Source organism: Alosa alosa, chromosome 9, assembly GCF_017589495.1.
Source record: "Alosa alosa isolate M-15738 ecotype Scorff River chromosome 9, AALO_Geno_1.1, whole genome shotgun sequence".
NCBI classification, from domain to species: domain Eukaryota; kingdom Metazoa; phylum Chordata; class Actinopteri; order Clupeiformes; family Clupeidae; genus Alosa; species Alosa alosa.
The window spans coordinates 8,937,017-8,959,834 of NC_063197.1; the positions used below are offsets into that span (position 1 = coordinate 8,937,017).

General features: G+C 39.2%; 3 long non-coding RNA genes across 3 annotated transcripts; 1 reads left to right on the forward strand and 2 right to left on the reverse strand.

Annotated features, from left to right (window-relative positions):
- Window positions 1-1,398: 1,398 nt before the first annotated feature.
- LOC125300459 lies at window positions 1,399-2,871 on the reverse strand. The gene is made up of 2 exons (XR_007194551.1): window positions 2,698-2,871; window positions 1,399-1,891 (listed from the first exon to the last, which is right to left on the reverse strand). It is a non-coding gene; the product is annotated as an uncharacterized LOC125300459 (long non-coding RNA).
- Window positions 2,872-7,289: 4,418 nt separating this feature from the next.
- Window positions 7,290-9,336, reverse strand: LOC125300979. The gene is made up of 3 exons (XR_007194647.1): window positions 9,036-9,336; window positions 8,329-8,443; window positions 7,290-7,631 (listed from the first exon to the last, which is right to left on the reverse strand). It is a non-coding gene; the product is annotated as an uncharacterized LOC125300979 (long non-coding RNA).
- A 507-nt stretch (window positions 9,337-9,843) lies between these two features.
- On the forward strand, window positions 9,844-10,917 carry LOC125300031. The gene is made up of 3 exons (XR_007194500.1): window positions 9,844-9,983; window positions 10,514-10,609; window positions 10,867-10,917. It is a non-coding gene; the product is annotated as an uncharacterized LOC125300031 (long non-coding RNA).
- The last annotated feature ends 11,901 nt before the right edge of the window (window positions 10,918-22,818 follow it).

Here is a 22,818-nt window from a genome sequence, read left to right on the forward strand (position 1 = left end):
ACCGTAATCCAAAATTTAGAATTTTCATTTAGGTGGAGAATCGAAAAATTAAAAAACGACCCGTTATCCGTTTTTTCCATTTTGGTTTTTAAAACGGGAAACGAAAAAATAAGTGGTTTCTCGTTTTTTTGTCTTTGGTTTCACTACTAAAAACGAATGAACGGAAAGTACACGGATTGAGGCCGTTTTTTAAACGTTCTACTTTTGATCTGATCATGAAATCAAAAGTCTGAAAAACAAAGCATTATTTGTTGGTTTGTATCACATTCATAAACAAATAATGAAAAAACAAGTCCTTTTTTCGTTTTTTCATTTTGGATTCTCAATTGAATATCAAATGAACGAATGATACACGGACCCAGTTTAAATGTCCGCTCTGTTTTATTATTTTTCTGTTTATTTCATCTATTTATTCTGTTTTTTTATTTTTATCTATTTGTTCTTGTATGATGACTGCTTTTTCCTGGTTTTTAACCTTTGATACATTTTAAATAAATTTAAGATTGAGGATTCAAGATTCTCTTCATTACATCTTATTATATTAGTAGAGAGTAAATGTGTAATGTTTTGGCTCCTGGAAAGAAACATTAGTAGCCTAGTGATAGATGTACTAAGTGAGTAATTTGTTCAAAATGGTCAGTATTATATTCTTTGAACTTGTTTGCTTCTTTAATTGGCTTGTATGTTTATAACCCACAAGCTAAAAAAAGAGCATAACATAATTCAACAAAATTGATGGGTCAAATGAACCCAACTAAAGAGGTTAATGTAAACAATTATTGGGTCAAAAGGACATGCCCATTTTCTAGGTCACTGTAACCCAACATCCCTGTCAGAATAACCCAATATCTGGGTTGATTAAGCTACCCACAAGTTGGGTTAAATTACCAACCCATCTTGCTGGGTCATTCTAACCCAACATGTTTGCTGTCCCATAGTGACTCAGCACTTGGGTTAGAAACAACCCAATTTGGGTCGTTTCCAACCCAGTAGTTTTTAGAGTGTAAGCTACTGAAAATCCTACTCTTCCGAAAGCACCTTCTCTCTTAACACATCTAACACACCTAAAATGTACTTACCATCCTTCAACTTCTACCACTATTTCATTCAACATCACTTTGATTTTGTTGTTACATAAGGTCTCATTAGCAATGTAGCTTCAATTTTAATCCCCATTTTGTAAGTTGCTTTAGTTAAAAGTTCCAGCTAAATAAGTAAATGGAAATGTAAAGTAAATAATGCAGGCTCAAATATAACATGTCTGAACAAATGTAAACAGATGTTTATAAAATACACATGTAGCGCTCGTAGACCTGGACCAGTAATTCAAGCACTAAACATCAACCTAGGCTCGGGAGAGGGGTATGCTTAAATGGACTAACTCACAAGAGGAATTAATAAGTTGAACAATTGACCGTTATATTGCCTCCAAAACAGCAGTGTGGTTACACAGCATTGAATGGGCAAAATATAAATGAAATGATAACGAAGAGCTCTTCAAACAAATAAAATATGAAAATCAAAGGAAACTTAGAATTCAAGCCCCTTATTCCTGTATGCACTGATTCAAGAGAGTTCAATTCCTGTATGAAAAGTGTATATCAGTTCCTGTATGAAAAGTGTATTGATTCCTAAAGTTCAGTTCCTTGAACGTGTGTGTGTATCGATTCACAAAGTTCAGTTCCTTGAATGTGTGCAGATATGACTACTGTGTTGAGTCAACAGTGTGGAAAATCTTATCTGGTGTTCGATGAACGAATGAACAAATCTTGGGTTTCTCTGAGACAAATCGTACGGTTGGCCACACCGCTTCCACGATCGTTCTCAGTCTCACTGGGCTGGGCTCGCCATCTGGGATCCAAATCTGATCTGGTCGTTCAAAAAAACCAATCTACACAAAGTGCAGAATAATAAAAATTCTGTTTAATTTCTAGTCTTCAACATGAGACCTCATTAACTTCTTTCTTTCTTTTAGAACATCTTCTAATGCGTAACCAATAACTAAGGATGCACTTAAGATTACATTGAGATGAATTACTTACATCACAATAAACTATACAAATGAAATATAAGCAATTACATTACTTATAAGCATGTACTTTCAGTACAATTCAACGAATTGCATAAATGAAACAATAATGTTTTTAACATCATTAAGCAGTGTGCTTATCTATTTTACACTTCCATTTACTAAAACATTTTCCTTTTTAACCTTTTCAAGGACTATTTTAACATATTGCATTGTAACATGACTATGAATTTAATATTACAACTAACTTATTCAAAATATACATGTGAAACTCAAAAGCTATGCATTTGTAATGCATCTGTATTATAACTCATTAGCATCCGCTATTACATCAACTGAATGCTAAAATGTAAACAAGTTAAGCGCCACGCATCTCACATGGTTCAAAACGCTACTAATGGCTCGGCTGACTAGGCTACCATGCTGCGCCAGCTAGTTAGGGCGTTAGCTAGGATTTAACATTGAGCACAATGATACGGCTTGTACCAAAGTGGCAGGAAACATTAAGATTCTCGTCAGAGATTAAACATTCTATTTAACTATGATATGGCATACCAAGGTTTCATACAAACATTGAGCACTGTCTCACTCATACTCCGATTGGTTTTTATGAATTACATCCTTTCCTAGATGGCTAGTAAGAAACTAGCAAAGCGTGCTTTACTCACCGGAGTTCCAATTTGCTGTAAACTCGACAGAATCACTTTTCTTTCGTATTCAAAGTTGAGTTTGAGGTAGACTAATATCTTATGGATATAACTAGATGTAAAGTATTGACTTTTCAAAAGTATTTCGTTATTATTTATCTTCTAATCTGGGAGCTCTTTCAGGTGCACGTTCACAGGAAATATGTCGCTGGTAGAGAGAGAGAATGTTTGCTAGTAGGACGCTCTAGTCTTCTGACACATAGAGCGCCCTCCATAGGAAGATACATGTAATTGCATCTAGATTAGTAGCCCTAATTTCATGAGGGTTACACACATATACTTTACTTCTCTACATCAAATGAGAGTAGCCTTTAAAAGGGTCATAGAATGCAAAACTGAGTTTACCTTGTCATAGATGAATAGCGATAGTTCAGTGGGTGAAAGAGTGTCCCAGTGACGCCACTTCCATTAGCCTCCATGGGACCTATCTTTCAAAAAATTTTGAACGCCAGTCTATGGCGAAAAGGAAATTATTTTGGTTGACTTGTGCCTTGAATTACCCGTATGATGTTTGTCAATTTTAAAGACAAATTTTCATGTAAAGACATTTGCAGTTTGTTTCTTAACTATTGAATTACAACATTTTGAAAGATCGTAATTCCCACAACTACAAAACCATCAGTCGCGCTAGTGACGTTAGCTCATACACAGCCACACTAGATTGTACAAGCATATGTCGTGGAAAAACCGGTCCACTTCCGAATCCACTGAACAATTTATCACTTAACTACTTACTAATTAGCACTCTGGAACAAAGCGTCCGAAGGAGACAATGCAGACAGGAGATCTCTGAAGACTGTTGATCTTTATTCACCGTATTGCAGTGATAGTCCAGCCTAAACGATGTCCAGACCAGGTGTCAAGCAATAGGGTGATGTGAGATGTCATCAGCTGGCGCCCCCGATGAGATCTAAAATCAAAATGGCTGCGGCCTATCTTTTATACTCCTTAACCTTGAAGTTGGGCCTTCTCGCCACCCTCGAAAGACACCTGTTGGCCTATCAGCATCCACCAAGGTTACTGATATTGGTGGGACCCCTTGTCATATCATGCATAAAAATGATATGCAAAACTGTCTGATTCTGTTTTTTTCCAGTTACCATTACCTCATCCTCTCGCTCTTGACCGTCTAGGCCCAGTGTCACTGTGCACTCATTCACCCCACTCTTTGACACCTGGTCTGGTCTGCTTAAAATGTGTACAGGCCTTGAAGTCTCATAATAATTGCAGTAATATCAAAGTTTATAAAAAACATACATGCATCCTTTAAGTCATAGAAATCCACCACACATACCAGCAACAGGTCTTAATTGGGCTTTCCTTGCCGATGAAAATACCATGAGTCAGAGGATTAAACACATCAGGTAAGTTGTATTCGTCCATAGACTGTACATTAGAAACTGTTAAGTGATATTGCAGGCAGCAAGATGCAACGTTAACTAGCATAACAGGTAATCATATCGTTAATTACGTTGGTGACGGACATCGTTCGAGACGAGAGATGTAGTCCACTGAGCGGATTCGCACTAAACCAACATAACTTTTGAAGTCTATCGAACAACAGTACTTTCTTGACGTGAAAAATTATCTTTTAAATTCACACACATCATATGTGAAATTCGTGGCACAATTCAAACTGGACCAAAAAATAATTGTTATCTCTCCATTAACTCCCGTTCATATTTTTTTGAAAGATAGGTCCCTTGTAGCGGAAGTAAAACGGAAGTCACTGGGACACTCTATGGCAGGGGTCTCAAACTCAAATGAGCTGGGGGCCAATTCTGCCAACGTCATCTGATTGGAGGGCCGGCTATTTCTGAAAATGCAATGTTCTTTTTTTCAAATACCACACAAAACTGCAAACAGAAAGTGCAAGTGTTTTTATCTAGTTTTAGACACCTGTGAAACATAAAAACAGGTATGTGTGTGTGTTTCACACCAAATAAAAATATTTCCTCTCATAACTTTTTTAAAATTGGCAAACTAGGCATCAGGGTTAAGAAAGCAACACCATTGGATTTTTATATCAAAAGGCCATGGCTTGAAAGTGGTCAGAGATGAAGTCCTACTGTAAATGTAAAAATCTTTGAGTAAAACAAAAGTTTATGAAGGGGGTAAATTTACCCATGTAATTTGTCACTGGATGGCAAGCACTTCAAATTATGCACCTTTCAGTAAATGCTGGATGAACATATTTAAGCAGGTTTACTTTCCTTTTTTTCATATTACCCACATAACAAATTAACAGGAAAACACCTAAGATGTATACCAACACCTAATATGTTGTGATTTAGTAATAGATTACTACAATATAGGCCTACAATAAAGTATTCTGGTCAAACAGTTCCTATCGCGGGTAATCTGCAGTACCCAGAAGTTCGCATCATATTGCGGGTGACTTTGTAGTTCTTTAGAGCCTTATTTCTACTAGCCCTGCTGTCTGTACCACATCCATTACGGACACTATCATCACGATTACCACTGCAACCTCCAAGCTATGTTGGGCAGAGGGTCGAAACAAGCATGGTATGCTTAGTGGACACCGTTGTATACACGCACCTCCATTCACAGACGCACCGTGACTATCACTGTCATAGACGATCGATCATAATCTCCAAAAGGATATTCTCCTTCAGAATTAGAATAGGTGAATAAACATAGCTTACCTAAGACTTCATCGCGACGTGAACGTTTTTTTCAACATTTGGTGTAGGCCTATTTCTGCTTCAATTTCTGCAACACTATGGCCTGCATCGCTTCCGCGTCATTACATATGCACGTCTTTGTGTTTCTCGCGTGTAATACAAGTATTTCCTGAAAACTTTGCGCAGCGATTTTGGGTTTGAATCAAGCTATGGATGTCTTGCACATAGTGGAGCAGAGTAGGCCTACAAATGAGATTTGTCACCGTACCTGGATCTATCGTCTATTTTAATCAGTATCGTTGTTTGTCGCAATTAATAGCCTCAAGGGCCGGATTACATTATTATTTTGTCATTCGTCGCGGGCCGGAATTGGGCAGGACGCGGGCCGGATTTGGCCCGCGGGCCGGGTGTTTGAGACCCCTGCTCTATGGAGATACAGAGAACTTCAAAACCCCATCGACACCTCCTTCCTATGCAAATCTCACAATTCGAAACTCCCGCCATAAAACGGGCGAATCTCAACGAAGCAACAGTACGAGTTTACGCAAACTCGCAGGTGGTACCTTATTTGGCTCTGGCTTGTACATTTGTCACGCCTCAAAATTTTCATACAGACCATAGACTGTAAAAAATATGGACAAAGCGTCTGTGACGTCAACCATAGATTTTCTGAAGAACGGTTATGAAGCCGTTTATGGGGGGTATGGGCGGCGCCATCTTGGAAAACCTTGGGAAGTCCTAACCCCGCCCACCTCCTGAGCAAGCCGGTGAACCCGCCTCGTCGTCCGCCGAGCAGCCTCAGCTAAGCTATCTGTAACGTTAGGCCTACAAGATGGACTGGCACAGACGTTGCTGTAACATAATTTGCTGGTAAGTTTGATCTGCTAACGTGAAGTTCATGTATGTTTCTTAATGCCATGTTCAGACACTTTTTAATTTTGTATGCTGAAAGGTATTCGGGTGAACGGTTGAAAAGTTGAGAATGAAGAGTTGAGTTTGCAGATTCTATAGCTTCTAGGTAAAATAAACTAACGTTAGCTATCCCTCCCTGGCTGAAGTTACGGTAAAATAACGTAGAGTAATTTAGCAGTTTGGCGTTACAGGTTCAGCAACTCATACTGACAAAAATATATCTTTGCCTTTATTGTTTTGTGATTAACGTTAGCATCTCATATCCTCAGTGGCAGCCATCATTGTAACGTTAATTAATTTACGATAACATCAGCCAGCTCGCTGTATTCTGTCAACGTGTGGTGTGAATTGATAAAATCGTAGTAGGGTATTAGTTAACTTGTACATCATGAATTCATTTTGATTAACTCTCAATATCACGTTTTGAAATCGCTATATTGCTCTAAAGTTGTCAGTGGTAGCTTGGTCTAAGATGACACTGAAATTTCTCATCGGTGGCCATTTCACGATCCAGCGTTCATGTTCGGTTAGCTTGCCTTATTTCCCCTTCTTGTCAGGCTATTATCAAAACGTTAAATCCAGTTACAGTGTCCGGTGTTTGGCATAACAATGCCAATATTAGTGTAGTTTGTCACTGAAGACCCATTTCAAAGCGCACAATAGTACTACAGCATTGTACAATAACTGTACTTTTGTTGATTACAACAAGTAGTGTTGGTTTGCATTATTGTATTATATTGTAAGCTATATAGGTACTAATGAAAAGTTTACCTTTCTATTTTGGCAGTTCGCCATGGGGAGGAGGCGGCAAGGAGGTCCATGGGCTCTAACCTGGGACTAGAGGTCCAGGTGAAGTGGTTTGGCTGGGGTGTGGTGATATTGAACCCATTGAGACTATACAGTACATTTCACTTTGTCTATTGATGGACTGTTACACCTACCCTTTACTGAACTTGCACTTGGAAATGTTTATGGTACTTTTCTGAACTGTGAATTACATTAAAACTCATGCCAAACCAATTTGCCTGTGCTTTCAAAAACATTTATACAAATCCGTCAGCTTCAGTCAGTAGGTTGAATTGAAGACCCAGATGCAGAAGTAAAGGTGATTTTTTTTACTTGTATATCTTGAGCATTACAGGTAACCACTGAATTTGTGAAACTAAAATAACAAAAACTAATATGTACTAAGCTAGTACATAGTCAATACATATTAGATCACTTTAAAGACACAGATGCAAATGCTGTAAATAAAGGTGAACAAAGTCCTTGAAATCAGAAGCTGCCACTGCTCAATGACTTCTGCCCCATCTGGTAGGATTTCAAAATGTTCCAGATCTGAAAACAGAAATATTGGTATATGTCACATCCTTGAACTTGAACAAGTGAACAAGTGCTCACAAATTAAGCTAAAAAATTTATTTTTTATGTGGTAATCATAGACTGTGGAGGCAATATATGACAACAACGAAGTAAGATTTGCAGACTCACTCCCAATATTTATAATGAACAACAAACTCACAGAACACTTAGCTGAATGGGGACAGGACACGCCAGATTCAACTATTGCACATGCCCTGTTTATGCGGGCAATAAGCAAAAACAAATGTGGTGTATTTAAAGTAATGTAGAATAAATATTTCTTGTATTTTTGTGTTTTCAGTGAAACAGTGTAAGCTCATATCTACACCCTATTGAGGTAGTTATTAACAGTTAGGCCAAGGTCCAGTCAAACAATAGCCAGCCACTGGTGCCATATTTAATTATTTACGCGTTTAATTATGCAATCTGTATCCAACCAAAACCTGCTGATTTGAAGGCATAATGCAACTACTTTCCGTGTGTGACTTATCAAAAGGTGCTAATGATAAATTATTTTGATAGTTATTGCACAGATGTGCCCTGGACTGCTCAAAATAAAAGGCCACTCTAAATGTCTGAAATGCATTCATGTTTGTTCAGTATATGGTAACGATGTCTGGAATATACAACCAGTAGGTTGCTCCAATTAAATGTATGAAAAATGTCAAAGTACCATGGAATCAGTGCTGAAGTGATGCTTCTGAGTGTCGACTGCACAGACGAGAATTGAAGTTAGGAGTCCAGAGCCCTCTCCAGCACCCAGCCTGTCTGGATTACCTACAGGGAAACTTTGCATAGACAAGAAGTGTTCGTTCAAATTTGTGTTTAACAAATAAATGGCATCAATAAGAGTTTCAAACGTCAGTTATAACTATCGCTTGTTATCACAGCTCCATGTTCAAAGTATACGGTCAATGGTTCATAGCGGTTCACAATTTTGCCTCAGCTAGCCGACAACAAGCCTTTTAATGCTTCGGCTCTTAAACGTGATAACCCAAAGACTGTATAAATTGTCAATGGACTAAGCATTCCCACAGAGCGTATTTACAAAAAGGTTTTGACGAGAACATGCTTTGTTGCCCCAGTATGTTTGTGAACTAACGTTAACTTTAGAGCTGTCTGTTCATTGACTCACACCTGGCTAGTATGACCAACGTTAAGCTAACTCATAACGGGAGCACAATGGTTTTCACTAACGTTAACTTTATTCAAGTTAACTAAATGTATGTGTGTGCTTCTGCCATTCGGTCATCATTTTCGACATTAACTTATTTGAGGCGATATGGCGCTTAACGTAGCCTAACGTTAGTGCCCACTCGATGCTAAATAATGCTAACATCTAGTGCTACGTGAAATAGTAGTGGAATGAATGTCACTTACCTGAAAAAACTGGAACGAAGTCTTCTGAAAGTGTCGGTTAGTAGGCTTCAATTAATAGCTTAGCAAACCATTTTATGTCAGCTTTTTTGAATAAAGATGTTCAGAAAGGATGTGGTAACTTTGTGTATAATCATGGCTGAGACGTCAAAGTTTCAGGGTTTCCACTCAGCTGGCAACGTCTGCTGCTGTATGCCTCGACGTCAGCCGTCAATCAAGCCGACCACGCCCTTAATTATTCATATATTTTATATCTAAATGTGATCTAAACTAATGAGTTAGAAAAAAATTCACCCCCCTCACAGTTGTCAGGCACTGGGAAACTACCGAAAAGTAAAATAAAAGTCCATGGGACCAGGCTTTAAAAACATGTATTTACGCTGTGAAAACGGACATTTTAACATGGGAGTCTATGGACATTTGCTCGCTTTTGGGACCAGTCCCTAGCGGATTTTCGATGTATTGCAGTTTTTCGAACTTCCGGGTAGGCTTCATTGTTCAGATTAGAATGTTGCCGCTTGATACAGACCAGCCCACTGGTGCTCTGAGTCCAGGAACGTGAATGGTGGGCGAAGATGAGACAAACACTAGTTTAGCCAGAGAATGTCTAGCTGCCTGCTCGTTTACTTCCACAGGAATTATAAAGCAGACAGTTCTTTAAGGATATCGAAAATGAGCCACGGTCGTAAATGCAGTGTTCCAGGCTGAAACTTAGGCTACAAAGAAAGGTGAGACTTTCTATAGTCTTCCCAAGGATTCAAAAGTTCGAGGGGCATGGATAAAGTTTTTCTACCAGAAGATCACTGCAAAGTTCGACACTCCGTTATTAATTTGCAAAACATTTCACCGAAGGCAGTTTTCAAAACCTTGGACAGTTAAGCAGGATTTGCTAAGCTGCTGTTACTGAAACGAGGGGCTGTTCCGAGCGTAAGGTCATCACAACCGCATGCTGTAAGTATTATTTTGTCGCTAAGCAGTATGCCAACGTGTGTCTAGCAAGTAGAATGTGTGATTTAGTTCATTGGCAAGGCTATTTAATTTCCCTGTGTGTCATTCGGATAAAACCTGTGTTGTCATGTTAACCTACATTTTACTATGCATGTTTGTCGAGATCTCTGACAGGTTATGTTCTCAGCAAGATAGCTAACTGAAGCTGAGTAACACGATAGTTTGGTTGCTAAACTGTAATATAACCCACATACGTTTTTGACGTCAAGTGGAAACAACTTCACGTTATCAATTCAAATGATATCTAGTCGATATGTTGAAAACTGTGTTGTCTAAATACAATAGATTTATTTGCACGTTCTTATTTTAGAACATTACAAGAACGACAACATGACAAACGCAGCATGCCAAACAGATGCTCCAAGTGTGGCATCTTGCGGGGCTTAGAATATTAGCAAATGCTTTTGCTGTGAGTTAACAGCTTGGTGTGTGCATGCAAAAGTGACTTTCAACATTTCTGTTGTTTGGTTTAGGTTTTATCTTGCAGCCATGCACTGCAATGAGAATGCTGAGTCCCCACAACAGAAGACAGCCAAGGAGAAACTATGTACAGACTTGCCAAACAATTTGTAAGTTTAATAAAATATACTTTTTTATTACAAACAACAAATCAAAATGTGTAACAGTATAGGCACTAAAATTAACTTAGCCTGTTGTGTGTGAATCGATGTCTTAGACCTGATGCTACTGGTGTCGAAATCATCATCAGTACTGTAAACAAAGCACAATGTTCTGGGCCATACAATATGTTTATTGTACAGTATACAGCCTACAATGCACGGTATTACAGTATCCAATATAAGTCCTCTTTCTTGTCCCCTTCGAGATCATCAAAGACCCTCTTCCTGATTGGGATGCCGTCCAGCGGATTCCTGTGTATGGAAGCATACGAGTAGCTTTATTCATATGAGAATGCAATCTGCAATATGCAATTCAAAAAGACATTACATTATGCAATTGACAATTTAATATTGTAATTTGCAATAATATCCAACAAATTGTATTTTAATCTGTAAAGTGACAATGAAATCCTAAAATCAATTCCAATAATTTTGGTTAAAAAATAGAATAAACATGGATTGAATTGCATTCCATTTTGCCATGGTACTTCAGTCTCAAAATTCAAATGGCAATTTATTTTGCATTTCAATTTTCAATATTCAGTTTCATCATTGACAACTGTCAATTCGTTTTTCAATTTAATATTTAAAGTGCAATGTAGGATTGCATTTTAAAAACATATTTGACAAAACTGTCAATGCCAGCCTGAAAAGATTTTGGATTATTTTGGGCAAAACGTTTTGCCATCTTTTTGAGGCATTTTATTCAAATGTAAAAGAAATAGCGCCCCCCGTGATTGCATTGCACTTTGGTCACGCTCTTTGTGTTGCAAAATTCAAATGGCCATTCAATCTGCCAAATGCACTGCAATCTGTCAAGTCACTCGTCAAGGCGGGAACTAGGCTACGTCACTTCCGTGTTTCCGTCTTACCCAGTTACTACAGTGGATGTGGAATATTTATAAGTTTAAATGTTGTTTGTTCATGTTTTATCAATAATAAAAGGCATTCCTATACATTGTGATGAATTTCTCTTCAATTTTTAATAAAACAATTAAATTAATACAGTAGCCTAATCTTAAAATAAAAACAGTAGGCCTATCCAGAGCCATATAAAGGTACCTTTCTACAAAACTTAGTTCATATTTTAATTAGTTTTTTAACATGCATTTTAACCTAGTTATTTTATACAACTTCTGAAACAATAAGTTAAGTGAACTAAAGATTTTTAGTAAAGACTACTAATGTAAGCTTAATTTGTCTACAGCATCAACATAAGGTTGTTAGTTGACACAACTAAACCTGTTTAGTTTTATGTTTTGTAAAAACTAGAACGGTTTTATGGCAATCGGTTTCCACGCAATTTTCTAGTAATGACAACTAGTTCGGGTTTAGAGTGTAGAAGAGTTCACTCCAAACAGTAGCGTGAGAGAGATAGTGAGCCCCAGCCAGTGCAGGACATAGAACAGGAGCTAAGAGAGATAGTCGGCCGAGACAGAGGTAGGCTGGCCAGTTTTATGAGAGAGTCCTTGTCAGTGTCAGTGTTCTGGAATAAGGAAGGGAACAGTAGGGATAAATATTCAGTTCACATTGAGCATTTGGACAAGTACGGAGGAACCCACTCGAGACTAGGCACCCGCATAGCCCTTTGGCCCTGCAGGCAGTGATAGAGCAGGTTGGAAAGTGTGTAGGAGTGAACACAAGGCCAGTAGTTGACCAACTTTTCGCCCCACCTGAAGGCAGGGAAGCTTAAAGTTTGAGAGAGGTTCCCAGCTGCAAGAAGGAGAAGGATAGATAGAGGAGCTGAGAGAGATTAGGGAAATTCAAAGGGGAGGTACTGCTGCAAAGCCTCTATAATAACTGCTTAGCTAAATAAAATACTGGTAATCTGCTAACTTTGCTTAAATGAAAGTTTTGTACTTGCTTCAATAAAATAAAAGAGAAAATAAAGCCAATAAATGTACTTTGTTAAAACAAAATAAAAGGTTAAAAGGTAATTTCGAGTGAAGAGATATTATTGAAAAGGAAAGTAAAGTCCCCACTGATAAAATAACGTTGGTAAAATAAGGATAATCATAATAATAAAATAAAGTAAGAATCTAGAGAGAACAAACAAGACAACGCCCACCAGTAGTGAATTAACTTAGAAAATAAGTGGCATATATCTTTCACTAGACTGCAAGATAATAAGTGGTATATAAATTTACAAGGAACCGAGAGGGCCTTGTGAGTGGAGCATATACATTGGGTCCCCGTTAAGTTTGGACGGGTTCCTTCATGAATCACGCACCCCATTTTCTCAGCAGAAATGGCACAAACTGCAGTTGACACAAACAACCACAAGGTGTCACTTGGGTGCCACTACTGTTTTTGATGCGACTGACTTACTGCTTCCATGACGCAGCGGGGGCACAGGAACTTAAATTGATCACGGTAGTTTAAGCTTACACTTGACAAAACATTCTAATATGAAAATGTAGATGCAATTGTTGTAAAATGGTGCCGCTCCTTTAAGAAAGCACCATGTGCAGGGATGGAGAGAGAGAAAGCGAGAGGGGATAGGCCTATGTGTGTTAGAACTTAGCGTGTGGAAAAAGTATGTGCTGTTGAGACTGGAGCGAGTCATATTCAAAATAATGCAAAAAAAAAGCAATTATCCTCATTCATTGCAACCAAAGCATGCCTGCTTGCCGACGTTCAAACGAAAAATATATCTCAGCACCTTTTGCGTTTGAATGTAGCACGAAAAAATGTTTAAACAGCTGGACAAATGATTTAGATAATTGATTATATAACCTGTACACCAGCAATTGTTGAACATTTACCTGTACAAGTACATTGACAGTAGCCCAGCCTAACAGCATGTTGTAGGCCTACTGTAGAAATTTCACTTAAATTGCAAGCTAACATGCCTGCTTGCCAACGCTCAAACGATAAACGAAAAAGATAATAAAACAACAAGAGGGTTGAGTCTGAATGACACTGAGTTTTTAGACACTGAGTTTTTGTAGTTAAGAAATATTTTTGATAAAAAAAATGGTCATTCTTCAATCTCCTTCACTGATGCCTATGGAAAGGCTTAACGTCCCAAAACAACGATCAATGATCATCAAATTTCTCTTTCACATTGCTCCTCATAACCGTCTATAAAAAGTGTTGTTTTTTTTCTTTTTTGAGCACATCCGAATCCCAGGACATAACGCACTGGACCTTATAATAGGCTCGAGATATAATTCCAAAGGGGCAGATAGGGGCCACTGCACTTAAAACTTAAAAGATGAAGCTTTCGAACTTTGAAATTGCGATCAGTGACTGGCATCGGGTGAACGAAGCTTTTCGAAGTTGAACAGGCTATTAAAAACTATTTAAGCACCTCCATGTCACAGGAGAGACTGGGCTCTCCCTTCTATGAAAAAGACGTTAGGCTACCTGCAAACTGGCCTATGATTTCATTGCTGAGTTTGGCGGCAAAGCAAGAAAAAATTTTTTTTCCTGAGTCAGGATATGGCGAAGTCAGTGTCATTTATTTGTCCAATGTTAGCCTATAGATACAGACCAGTACATCTTATCAATAGTTTGAATGTCGTGTGTGTTTCTGCTCATTGACAAATACCATTCAGCACAATGATTCATGCCCAATTAATTCCCCCTGTTAAAGTGTTTGCCTTTGTTACATTATTTGGTTTCGTGATGTAGCCTATGATGAACACCATATGGCCAAATATGTGACTCAGCTAATGTTATAGGCTATACAATTGAATTTCCCTCTTAAAGGCAAGCTGGTGTAGCTTATTAGACTAGGGCTACTATTAAAATACACCGACGGTAGCCTTGGCTATGTGTAAAGTAAGCTATCGCATGATTTCATGCACGTAAAGTGAAAAGGGCCTTGCATCTGTCAAGTTCGCGACAGGGCCTCGCGATGCCCTTGCGACGGCCCCTGCAGCTCCTCCTAAGACAGCGAGGAAAAAAAAGTTAAAATCTGCCGATAAACCCGGAAAAGTTGACAGGTTTGTTTTTCGTCCCAGTAATTATTTGTGAAATTGTGCAAACGACAGCCTTTTCAAGGAAGGAGTCGTAGCATGCAAGCTCCCAAATTGATCCAGTAGCCTAAGGCATCAATAAATTGTTGGGACTGGGTAGGGTCATGTTTTTTCTCAATCACTTTGGAGGGTCATAGAAAAAATTTTGCTGGCGAGGGAGGGTCACGCGTCTTTTTTGACTAACGCTCCCAAAACTCCTCCGGTAGCCCCTTAATTGAATAAATAACGAACAGTCCCTAATTGATTAATAGCCTAGGCCTACACCAGCAATTGTTGAACATCGACCTGTACAGGACATTGACAGTAGCCCAGCCTAACAAGCAAATGTTGCAAAATAGGCCTACATCAAAAGACGCAATTAATCAGAAATAAATAATGTAATCCGCATCGCTTTATTTAACAAACTGCAAGCAACAAGAGCATTGAGTTCGCTGTAAGGCCAAACCCAAGAGCAAAGCCTATCTGTTAAGGCAGTCGATAGGCTATATAACGACCTGTGTGCCTGGAAAGACGATAGATGACTGCTCTGGTCACACCCTCCCCCCACTTCCTGTAGCCTACCATTATGAAGGCCTGTAGCCTAAAACGACTCGTTGCCGTTTTGTGACATTAGCTTTTTCACGTTAAGCCCCCATCCCCTTCTTTCACAAGCAGTGGGGGCCGGGCACAAAGTAACACTTTTGGTAGACAAAGGAGGGTTCTCCGCTTCTGTCGTTTGGCCACAATCCGTTTGCAACCAGGCCAGGACAGATATTTTAGAGAGGAGAGGCGGTGCAGCTCAGATGTCTTCTTAATTTTCTTTTTCTTCAGTAAAAGGTGCAGAACATTATTAAACTTTGACCAACATTTCGATGTGTCGATGTTTTTGACTAACGAACATCGAAACGTTAGTCAAAGTTTAATAACGTTCTGCACCTTTTACTAAAGAATAAAGAAAATTAAGAAGACATCTGAGCTGCACCGGAGTCTCTCCTTCTCTCTAACACTTTTTGGCTTTGGCTAAATATTTCTAAAATCATTTGAGTATCACTAGTCACATGTTTTAACAAGCAACACTTGTTATTGAACTAATAACAGACGTGTGTCGAAAATTGACTTTATTGCCAAAAAAGCCCTCAAACCTGAAAACACATGAGGCAAAAGTGCAAAACATCACAAAACTAACTAAACTAACACGCGCATATTTTTGTATTGCAATCATTGTAGCCTACAGTTGTAACAGTCGTTTTACTCCCCGGATGCGCTCATTATAAAGAACGTTTAACGTGTCCCAAAAACAGCTATCAATTAATCACCAAACGTCTTATAAACAAGTATTGCCAGGAGCAACACCTTTCAAAAAATGATAACAATAGGCCTAGGCCTTTATATGGCTCTGCTCCTGCCTAGATTCGAACTCAGAACTACCTGAAAGTTGCAGACCTGTTCTGGAAATAATGCATTAACCCACTTTCGACCGTCAGACAACGCTATCTGCTTCGAAAGTAGGCCTATTGCAGGACTGTAGCCTACACTGGTTGCTGTGGCACAGTCTTGAGTGACCGAATTCGTTTTTCTTTGTCATATGAATGCTGTCATTTTGTTAACATTACTGTTAAGGAGATGCTGTAGGCAAAGTCTATATTTCAACCTCGTTAGTGTAGTAAAAAAAATCAGAACTGTTCACAAGGTTTCTGGGCAGCATATTTATGTTCTGTTAGCAAGTTTAACTTCTCATGACTACCGACAAAGTAGCCTACTGCCAGCTGACGAAGCTCTCATTTTAAAACATCACTGAGAGACAGACACTGTACAATCAAGAAATCTTGCCACTGAATTCAAAACTATGTTTAACATTATGTACAAGGCTTAGGCTACAGTGGACTAGCATGTTGCAGGGGCTGCTAAAAACACAGAGAAACGACTGGCTTCGGCCAATCACAGCCCTTGCTGTCGAATCGCCGCCTGGTTCGACCGTGGAACTCCACAGCGGACTATGCTGCCCCCAAGCGGCTGCAGTTGTACTTACATTTCACCATTCACCATGATCGTGAATGAAGTGTCAATTTTTAACTGGGACCCACTGTACAGTTGCCAGACGACATGCTGAATACAAGCATGGATTTAGTGAAACACGCATTTGTGTTACACCTACAGACTGGGATGGCGCAGGAGCTGGTGACTTCAACCCACAGTCTTCAGAACCACCAGTCACCAAGCATAGCTGCTCCTAATGGTATGATGCTATTTCCTATTGCCACTACAGTGAGCATATTTTGTCATTCATTTTAGAAACGCCAGGTTGACAGTGGGTTATGAAAGTTAATAACAATTAAGTTACTCAAACTTGTTTCATTTTCTTCTCTCCAGACATTTCCAATTCTAGAGCAGATGGTTCTGTGTAACCTCTCCTAAACTGGTATTCCGCAAGATGCAGCACGGAAATAGGAAGAGGCCACTCAATGACTTCTGATACAAAGACTTCAAATGGTAGGAATATTCCATCTTTAGTGTTTTGCTACCGTAATTTTCACTTTCAAATGACCCATCGCCAGTCTTCAAATCAGAATCAGGCTTTTCTAACTGGAAGCAAGACGGTGGCTTCAAAGACAATTCCAAATAAGACCATTGTAAAAATAGTTGTTGAAAAAATTGTGTAAATATGATGTAGTTGTTGCTCACATGCTGTGTGTGTGTGTGTGTGTGTTTGTTTTAATGTACGCAAACTGGCAGTGAAAGTGGTTTCTCTTATCAACAAAAGGGGAAACAGTTAAAGTAAAACTTGTTTAATTGAACGAAAAATGTGTGTATGATGATGTATGATTTCTGTTTAAAATATCAATGTATTTCCACTGAAGTGTCTATTATATTTTAGTTTTATATTGTGTTTTCAATGCACATTATAAATAAATGGGAAAATTGTTAAGAATTGTTTTGGCTTTTTTGTTTTTTAGCATTTAGCATTCAAGTATTTGAACAAGGTAAGACTGGTGAAATGTATGCACCTTACTGCTGTGGTGTAGTCTAGTTAGCTGTAGTGGGTATACTGTGATCAACCCCAAATATTAATACCTATCCTTGTCTGTTTTAAGTTGGTATACTGAGATGGTGATGCTTTTTAAGTGGGTATACCAGAGACTTTCTAATGAGGAGACACAGCACTCAAAAAATCCTCTATAGAAATGCATGGGGCTAGTTTGTAACGCCAATATTGGCGTTGTCTACACATATCCCACCCCTTCCTCGGCAAAACGTCAACATGTGAATACATTGAGCCAATCATATGGTGTGTTGTGAAGACATCGTGCCAATCATGTGAACTCGCTGCTGGAGCAAGATTGGTGTCGTGAAGCCTTGCGCACGCATATTTCTGCCGAATAGGATGCCCGATGAGTGACCAAAAAGCGTTGCAATATGGCCGTCGAGTGGAGGGACTTGCCTAAAAGGACTTTGGGTATACCGCGTATAGTCCTGCATATCACGTAGGCAACGTGCCTCTGCCTTACTGAACAAGGGATTTTCTGTGTATGGATGTTGACTGGTTCTTGGCCCCTCAGTGTATGATGTGGCCCCTTTATGGCCCCTGTCTCAGAAAAACCCTAGAACCGCCACTGACTAGGGGCGGGCATATCGATCCAAATATCGATAGTATCGATACCAACATTGGTATTGGTATCGGATCGATACCAGCGTGATGGGATCGATACTGTAATTTCTGTTCACTTCTAATCTAATCTAATTCTAATCTCTCAATTTGTTCAAAATGCATTGTTCCTGTTTCACCAAGGGCTAGCCTACAGTCATGCAAACACCATTTCTTTCACATATTGCATGCCCACTTTGCAATGTTTCGTTGCTGAAATATTTGTAAATTATTAACAGTGGAAATCCTAAAATCATTAGGCCATCCTTAAAAATATTTTTGTTTGCAGTAACAGCCAAAAAAAATTAAAAATGGGTCGGTAGGTAGGTGAATATTTTTTTTTTTTTCAAGATTCAAAGTAAAAAAAAAAGTACAATTTTGGTCATGGTGATTACGTAGGAATGAATTTACACAAATGTGCATATCGTGACGTAACTGACTGGGTCTTCAACCCGTGCCTTCAGGCGCAACATTGCAAACCTCATTCTGATGCAGGTTATATAGACCAGCCTTTTTCAAACTTCTTTGACCTGAGGCCCGGTCATGGCAGACTTTTGGGTCATAAGGCTCATCTACATGTACCCAGAAAGAAGGCTACAATAGCTCTTGGCCACGTTATATTAAAATTTGACTATACAATACTCAATGCTATACAGTGTATTATACAGTCTCTGCTCTGTTTCTAATGAAGTTCCAAAAAACAACGTCGTTCTATTAAGTTTCGTTAAATAAATAAATAGCCTTCCAACAGATTGAAGCGGAGCTTTGATACCAATGTTATCGATTAGTTTCAGTTTCTCTCGCGCAGACGCGCATTGAATGAATGCTCATACCACCACTTAATTGTAGGGCTCCATGTTTAATGACATCGATAGCAGAAATGTTTGTTTTCTTTTTTTCGCCGATCCAGCGGTTTCTTGATCAACTGCGCAGCAAATTATCAGATGAAGCACCGGGCCTAATTTCACTCCACGACTCGCGGACCAGCAGTCTCCATGTTGCGGACCCATATTTTGAGAAATGCTGAATAGACCACAACCAATTTCAATACTCCGACACGGTCACCGTTAGACTAGGGGAGAAGGGATGAAAAGATCTGGCCACAGTTCTTCCAGAACCGTGCCAAATAAAAGCGTTATCAGTTTGTGTGAATGAAACGAAGCGTAGGCCATAGTGTGACATCGTAAAAAACCAATGGTGTAGAGATGACGCCACAGGTTTTTTTTTAAGTGAGCCACGTTTGCATGTAGGCAATTTATATTCACAATACTTGGGCCTACTAAAAGAAATATTATTTTATTGCATTTGTATTGGTTGTTTAGAGTAAAAAAACAATCGGTCGGTATTAATAAGTTTACAACCGGCAAGTCGGTCGGACTAAAAGGGAAAAAAATAAATATTTGGGTCAGTTCTAAATTGACAGGGTCGGTCGGGTTACGGCAAACGAAAATATTTTTAAGGATGGCCTTAGTGGTCATGGAAATGTATTCAAATTTAGCATGTTTTATTCACGTCATAAATCTTGACACACTGTTCTCCCCTACATAAAAGTATATAAATGGCTTTAGTTACAAATATCAGTATCGGTATCGGCAATACTGGCCCTATATTTAATTGGTATCGGATCGAAACCAAATTTTACAGTATCGCACACCACTACCACTGACTGTATGTGTGTGTGTGTGTCTGTCTGTCTTTCTGTCTGTCTCCGTGGTCCAGGGCTCTACAGTGTGCCCATTTCACTCGCACATGCGAGTAAAAATTATGCCGTGCGAGTGCAAAAAAATATTTAGGCGCATGGTGCGAATGACTTCTAACCATGTCAATGTTTGTCTACAAAATACACCGCAACATCGAGAAACATTACTGGTGCAAACCATAGAATCACGTCGCGAATGCAGCATAAAAACTACACCTCCAATCAACGTTAGCAGTTTCGCGTCATGACTCGCTAGTAGTCGCTTCTATCAAATCCAAGAGCGCGCAGGAAAAAACGGAAAGTTAGACTAGCCAGCCAAGATGCAAAGATTGAAGAAATTAGTTCTTCTATCCACCGAATTCATTGGATATAGGAGGAACAGGATGAGATTCTGAGAATGCAGTGAGAGAAGGAAAGGTAACCTAACATGCCTTTTAGCCCAGTTGACGTATTGGCTGCAATATGCAAAATATAGCTGTAGCGAACCGGCACAAAAGTAGCCTCCCGTAATACTCCCATTTTATTCAAAGGTAGAACGCTACTGACAACTCCAGGCTTCCACGCATGCTTGTTTGTTTACACCGCTTACACAAGCTGTGCAAAATGAAAGTAGGCCTAACGTTTGCCTACTGCCCCCATCAATGCAGATATTTCAAATAAAAACCGCTTACACAAAAGTGCAAAATGAAAGTAGGCCTAACGTTTGCCTACTGCCCCCATCAATGCAGATATTTCAAATAAAAACTAAAAGTATAAAACATATATCATTGATTAGCCTATGTTGGGTTTTGTGGAAGAGGAAATGGACTGTTTTAGTTTGGCAGTATGCAGTCAGATACTGTAGGTCACCATGGGCATATTTGGATTAGCTATAGATGGATTCACAAATAAATAAATTAGCCTACATTTGGCAGGATACTTGATATACAGGCTAAATGCAAATATGGCAATGTATTATATTATTTTACATTAACAAAATGTAGGAAAATGGAACAGACTGAAAATAAAGTAGGCACTGATCTTTAAAATCCTGTTTCCTGTAGCCTAAATGTTGTCAGTCATTCTTAATATTCGCAATTGGTGCACTGGCATGTTTAACTGTTTAAGCTGCAGTATAATGTTAGATTATGTGAAAGTTAAGTACAGAACTGACTGCGCCCAAATTTTTGTCTGTGCTCCTAAATTTTTTAACTTGGGCGCAAATTAACTTGCTCCTGAAATTTTTTTTTAGTGTAGAGCCCTGCCGTGGTCTGTGTGAAAGAGAGAGAGAGAGATAAATCCCCAGATATCCCGACTTTGCTGACACTCCAAGTCCAAATCTGTCGTGTGTGTGTGTGTGTGTTTGTATGTGTGTGAGAGAGAGAGACTGAGAGAAAGATTGATGTCAAGTCTCCTTAACATGATGTCAGAATGAAAAAAAGAGACTGCACAGAAGAGGTTGAACATAGACACCATGCATACTGCACTACACACACACACACACACTTCACAGACCCCCAGTTTCAGCCTTCTCCTTGTTTCAGGCTCAGATCCTCTGACATGAATTCCAAATTTTTGGAGTAGAGTGAGAGAGAGATACAGAGAGAGATAGAGGCAGAGAGTGAATGAAGAGATAATATGAGGGCGCTGGATAGAGAAATACTGCTAGGAAAAAATACACATATACTTTACTTTTATTTGGTCAACATAACTCGATGCTATACTACAATAAAGGACGTCATGCATAAAACATAAAGTTTAAAAATTTAGAGCATGATCGAAATAGAGAGGAGAGTACCAGGCGGGAGAGTGATGGAGGGAAGGAGGGAATGGTGATGGTGTCCATGAGAAAGAGAAATAGAAAGGGAGCTAGAGGAGAAGAGAGTGGAGAGATGGTGGAATGCACGACTGGATGCTGGATGATAAAGTGTAGTTTATATTCTCTGTGAGTGCGACTTAAAACAGTAAAAGCATTTCTTAGGTCCCATGGCGCTATGTGTTCGTGTGTGTGTGTCTCTGTGTGTGGGTGCATGTTTCTGTGTGTGTGTGTGTGTGTGCATGTCTGGATGTGCGTCTTTGATAAAACGCCAGGGAGCTCATTCCAACTGTTTGAGTGACAGAAACATAATTCCTCGTGGCACAAGTTACAGAGCGAATGAAAGGGACAGCAAGAGAGGCTGAGAGAGCAAGGGAGAATGAAAAGAAAAGAAAGAAAGAGAGGATGAGAGATGGACAGTGCCAGAGGGAAGAGAAGAGGAGGCTGGAGTCCAGTTTAGTTGCCCTTCTGTCAAAGTGATGATCCTCTCTGAAGACTGACCGCCTGAATCTCCTTATATGACCAGAACCCTTCTCTGGTCTCTCTCTCTCTCCCTGTCTCTCTCTCTTTCCCTTTATGTCTCCCCTTCTCTCTGTCTCTCATGACACCAGAGCTCCTCACGCACATGGCCACAGTCTTGTGGCATCACTATCTTAGGATTGCACTCACTCCAAAAGAGTTGTTTGGGTTTTTGTTTGTTGGTGAATATTTTGTGTTTTGCCATTGGGAGGGTGTGTGTGTGTGTGTGTGTGTGTGCAGAAGAGAATACAGAATGGTCTTGGGATTTCTATCTTATTTTATGTATGTATGTATTTATTTATTTATATGTTGAAAAATGTGCAGTCTGCCATGAGACTTAGAATGTGTGTACTTTGAGAAGAAGACACAGAAGTGTTTTTTGTTTGTTATTGTTATCTTTGAAAATGCTGTAGAAGTTGATGGTAATAATATGAAAATTTGCCCCAGTATTGCAGAGCTTACGAGTGCCTACTCGGTGGAGAAAAATCTTAAATTTTATGCCTAAGACTTCTACCCACACATTTTCCCTTAAAAAAAAAA